Consider the following 5,722-nt stretch of genomic DNA (forward strand, 5'->3'; position numbering starts at 1 on the left):
TCTCTTTTAAAAAAATATATATTTATATCCTATATATAAACATATGGATATTATTTTGGTCTATATTTTATGTTGGATTTTTTAAATTATAAATACACATGTAATTTTATTTTCTAAATAAAATTTCAAATATTTCATAATTAATTTTTTATATAATTTATTTTAATTTGTGTATGAAAATTCTTACTCTACACTATAAGAAAATAAAATTAACATTGAAATTGATTAAAGATGCAAAAGATAATTAAAATATACAAACTTACATTCTAATATTAAAATTAAACACACCAAACATAAAATAGAAAACAACAACACACACATATATATAGAACACAAGACAAACTAATACATACTTCTAATAATTTTAAAAATTATTCTTGGTTGCGCCAAGATAGTCATAATATTGACTATAATCTTGTGAATGATTTTGAGATCCTTGATGTTCATATTCAGCTCTTTCTCCTTGTTCTTCTTCATATTGAGATCCTTGGAACTGAGATGCTCGATATTGAGATCCCTGATATTGAGATCCTTCTCCTTGTTCTCCATGTCCGGATGTTTGTGCTCTTGATCTGTAAATTTTTCTCTTTTCGCTTGAATAAATTGGTGAAACTCTGGATCGGATATAGAATTCAAATCCGTAAATAAAATTTTATTTTCTTCTCTCATTCTAGCCACATCAACCTTTTGTCTCAGAAATTCATTTCTTTCAAAGTTACCATTTTCTATAACGTTAACAAGTTTTTTACTTTGATCCATTAATTTCTTAAATTGTTCATCATTTTTTTGTTTTCCTTTAGCTTTTTTCACACCGATAGGTCTTTCAAATAAATTAATAGGAACTTCTTCATCATTCATATTAAGATCAAATGAAGGTGGGTGCTGATGTCGGTGATTCGAAGCCAGAATAACAAGATTGGGGGGAATTGAAATTACGACCTTGTCGTTGGAATCTAGCTGGTGAATTAGTGTTGTCATTTGTAAATTTCTCACAATCTTTAAGAATGGACCACACATGATCAAATTTGAACCCTCTTCTGTACTTTGGATCTTGTGCTAATAGCATCTTCGCTTGATTTAACTGTTGACTAATAAATAAATGTTGTCAATAAAATTTAAAAATAAGTTACTAACTAAAAATAAACTATAACAATATATACTCACAATATTTTCTTGCGAAGCACCACATGGATTTTTATTTTCAATTTGGTTAACGCATCCCCTTAATTTTGAAACTGCCGCAAGAATGGTTTTCATTCGAGTTTGCAAAGATCTTCTCGGTCGAGGTTGACTACTAAACTATTCAGAGTGATACGCTGATTCAACTCTTGCCCGCAACTGATCTTTGGATTGGTTAATTCCTATGATTGGATTTTGAGAAATGTCAAGATACACATGACACAAGTGCACATCTTCTTCAATTGAGTATGAAGAAATTTGAATTGAAGTCATTTTGAAAGAAAAAGAAGTTGGTTTAAAACTATGTTAAAGATGTGTGGTCATCTTATGTGAAAAATATGCCATTATATAGGGATGGAAAAGTTAGATTTCTTATCTTCAATAATTTGGGAAAAGAGTAAAAGACAAAATAATTTGAAATCTGAAGATAAAATACGATGTGACAATAAAATGCTACGGGTATCTTTTCTTCAAACAAAATAATTTAAAATCTGAAGACAAAATAGGATGTGACAATACAATGCTACGGATATTTTTTCTTAAGATAAAATAATTTGAAATCTGAAGACAAAATACGATGTGACAATACAATGTTACGGGTACCTTTTCTTTAGATAAAATAATTTGAAATCTGAAAACAAAATACGATGTGACAATACAATGCTACGGGTATCTTTTCTTAAGACAAAATAATTTGAAATCTGAAGACAAAATACGACGTGACAATACAATGCTACGGGTATCTTTTTTTATCTTCAATAATTTGAAATCTGAAAACAATGGATATCTACACTATAAAACATTGGCATCATGTAGACTGTAACGCCCTAATCTCCAGGGACCATTACGATGTGTATTTTAAACAGTGCTAAACTCGCTAATTGAGTCATTTGACCATAATTGTGTAACCAAGTATGATTAACGGTTTAGGGTTGAAAATTTTGGTTAAGATACAATGTTTCACTAAAACATTTACTGTATACATTGGGATCCCAAAATATAATTTAAAGGTTAATTATAATAAAATATTTACAACCAGCCAACCTAAGCGGCAAAATAGGGTTAAACCCTAATTCCTCTTTAAACCCTCGGTCGTGGTGGTTGAGCAGCCGCATATGTACACATCGTTACCTAAGCTCTCCAACTCAAGGATAGTCCACTTTTCTTTTGCCTTTACCTGCACCACATAGCACCCGTGAGCCGAAGCTCAGTAAGAACACTTAATATGCTCATGAACAGTAATAACATGTTACTAAATCATAATAGGCATGCCTAGCAATAATAGCCATATTCATACATGCAAATAAGTCCAAATAATGATTGTGGATCCTGCCCTCCTATATGGATGACTATCAAGTCAATCTTAATCAGATGAGTGATTAACACTTTGAGATTCTGATAATCATTCTGGGGCATGTAGCCCTAATCAGATAAGTGACTGATGAGTAAGTCATGAACTTAAACCAGATAAGTGACTGATGAGTAAGTCACGAACTTGAATCAGATAAGTGACTGATGAGTAAGTCACGAACTTAAACTAGATAAGTGACTGATGAGTAAGTCACAAACGTAAACCAAATAAGTGACTGATGAGTAAGTCACGAACGTAAACCAAATAAGTGACTGATGAGTAAGTCACGAACTTAAACCAGCTAAGTGACTGATGAGTAAGTCACGAACTTGGGCTCTACACCCATAGCCATGTGACAATGCAGTCACCTGGGCCTTCTAGCCCCAGCTCTAAGTAACTAGCTATTAGACTAGACAAGCGCTTTTGTTTTTCATCGAACTTAAGGTCGGTCAAGCATTTTATGCTTATGACGATAATGCTCATGTCGATTAGATCTAATCTTTTCGGCTTACATTAAATACGCTAATACCGTTCTTGACTCATAGGTCAATTCCATACGACCAGTGCTCAGTACTACTGCTGAACTTGACTAATAAGTCACGACTTCACAGTCAATACTGACACCATTGCTGATTCCTGACTCATAGGTCAATTCCATTCACAAGTAAGCAATGCAACCAGGCATATATCATATGTCAAATATCCAAATGTAGGGCATTCAACATGCTTACTCAACAATCACTAACATAATTATGATCATGCACATTTACAGAGACTTAAGCTCTAATCAATCTCATATTCAATATTCATGTCATGCCCTAATCACATGTATCTCATGCATCACATACTGGGTGTAGTTTTCTTACCTCTGGTTCGAGCGAGAAATAATAAAAGAACGACATTTGAGAACGATTAGTTAGGGCTGATCAATGGGCGGGTTGGTCGGGTTACAGGGCATTTTTACCCGTCCAATGTCATAATCGGGTTAGGAAAAGTGAACCCGTAACTTGTCCAAATAAGAAAAAAATCATTTTAACCCGTCCAATAGTTTGGGCGGGTTGGTTGGGTCAACCCGCCTAAACCGAAGTGAATTTTTTTTTTAAGATTACATTTTTGTAGTTTTTTTCCCTTTAAATACTAGTTTAATGGTGTGAAATTTATCTTTTTAAGCTTAAAACAATATTTTGAATTTATAGTAAAAAAAATAAAACAAAACTTAATTAATTTATATATTTATTTGAAAAAAAAATATTAATTGGCAATATATTAATAATTACATCAACATTAAATGTATTAAACAAAGTAACAAACATATATTCTTAAAATGAAAAGGAAAATTAATATAATCTAAAGTCCAAATACAATTAAAAAAAATATAAATTTAATTATGTAGATAATATATTAATATATTTAAATGTATTAAAAAATAGTAAGCTCTTAATTGGATGGGTCGAGTTATATTGGGTGGGTTGATAATTATTTTCAACTCGCCCAATGTACCAATTGGGCGGTTTAAATTTTTGTCGGTTTATTTGGGTTGCGTTTTTTGGCGGTTTTTTCGGGTTGGTTTGGGTAGCTTATTTGGGTTGGGTGGGTTGTAAACATTTATGCACAACCCTACGATCAGTCCTTTGAGTTCCTTAGCAGTTACCCAATCATAATCAAATATGGGATTCCATCAATAAAATAATTCATAAAAGGTTCATGATCTAAACCTCACTCCCGGGACCTCGAATCTTACTAACACGGTTAGTAAATTTGATCCCGAGCCTTAAGAATTGAAACCCTGAGCCTAAAACCCTTGAAAAAAAACCCTTCTTAGTTCAAATAGGAAGGACGGGTCGCGACTTGGCTTAGTGGGTCGCAACTTTCCCTCAAAACAGAGAGCACTACCTAGAGAAACAGGGGCGGGCCGTGACTTGACCCAAGCTGAGTCGCGGTGCGCCTCCCCCACTAAGCTTAGGGAGCCTCTAACTTGGGTCCAAGTCGCGACTTGACCCCACGAACCCAGCTTCCCCTGCCATTTCCTCCATTAAAACTAGCAAAAAACCTTCACCAAACCTCCATTAAACCAACCCAAAATCAAAACCAAACATCCACACATCATATCCACTAGTTTAACCACAAAACCTAAGCTTTGAATCATTTAAAACCTCATTAAATTCCCACCTATTCAGTCTAAAGTATCAGCTAAATACCAGCTGGAAAAACAGAGCATAAACTAGAAAATTTGAATTGAAACCTTACCTTAAGCGCAGAATTAAACCCCCTTCTATGGTTGAACAATAACCTAGAACCTCAAGCTTTGATCTCTTAACTTGAATCTTCAAATTGAGCTTCAAAAATTCAAAGGGAATGAGAAGGAAATGATCGGGGAGGGAGAGTAAGGAAACACTCTATTTTCTATTGCCTAAAGCTTCCTTCTACAACCTTCCTACTTAACACACATTTTAAGGTCAAATGACCAAAATGCCCCCAAGCCTATCTTCTTTTCTTAACAGCCCCCAAGGGCAAAAAATGTAATTTCCCACTTATCCCGCTAATTATAATTAAAGTCCTCCAATTCCCATTATTCACAATATTCTCAAATAATAATTAAATCATATCCCATTACCCTTTAATTCCCAGTAATGAACTTATCATCAAATTACCCCGAGACTTACCCCGAGCCCGGAAATTAACCCCGTTATGACCAAACCGCTAACTTGCATTCTGAGATCGTCTCATGTTGAAAAGCTCAAACAAATCCACATATAATGTGGTCTTATCCATAAATCACCAACATGCATGAAAATATACAAATATGCTCTCAACGGGCCAAATTACCAAAATGCCCTTATAATGAAAAGTGGACCCACATGCATGCATTTTTCATCATATAATAATATAATCCACATAATCATGCATATAATCATTTAATGACATAATAAATCAATTATGACCCTCCCGGCCTCCTAATCCAACCATTAAACCTCATTAGGGTTTTTGGGGCATTACATAGACCAACAACGCATACAAATCAACTTGGATTAAAGATGAATTCTCATTATGGTAGTTCATCTTATTTGGCATCGTCTTTTTCTTTAGACGATGATGATGATTATTATGATGATCTAGAAAAGCAAGTGGCATGTCAAATTACTGCTAACAACAATTTTTGCATTGCTCGAAATCATAATAACCTAACAACCT

At 33.8% G+C, this 5,722-nt stretch overlaps 1 pseudogene; it reads right to left on the reverse strand.

Moving 5' to 3' along the window:
* Nucleotides 1–364: 364 nt before the first annotated feature.
* LOC133825671 (uncharacterized) lies at nucleotides 365–1,452 on the reverse strand (annotated as a pseudogene).
* Between the last annotated feature and the right edge of the window lie 4,270 nt (nucleotides 1,453–5,722).

The sequence above is a fragment of the Humulus lupulus genome, chromosome 3 (assembly GCF_963169125.1).
Source record: "Humulus lupulus chromosome 3, drHumLupu1.1, whole genome shotgun sequence".
In the NCBI taxonomy this organism is placed as follows: Eukaryota; Viridiplantae; Streptophyta; class Magnoliopsida; order Rosales; family Cannabaceae; genus Humulus; species Humulus lupulus.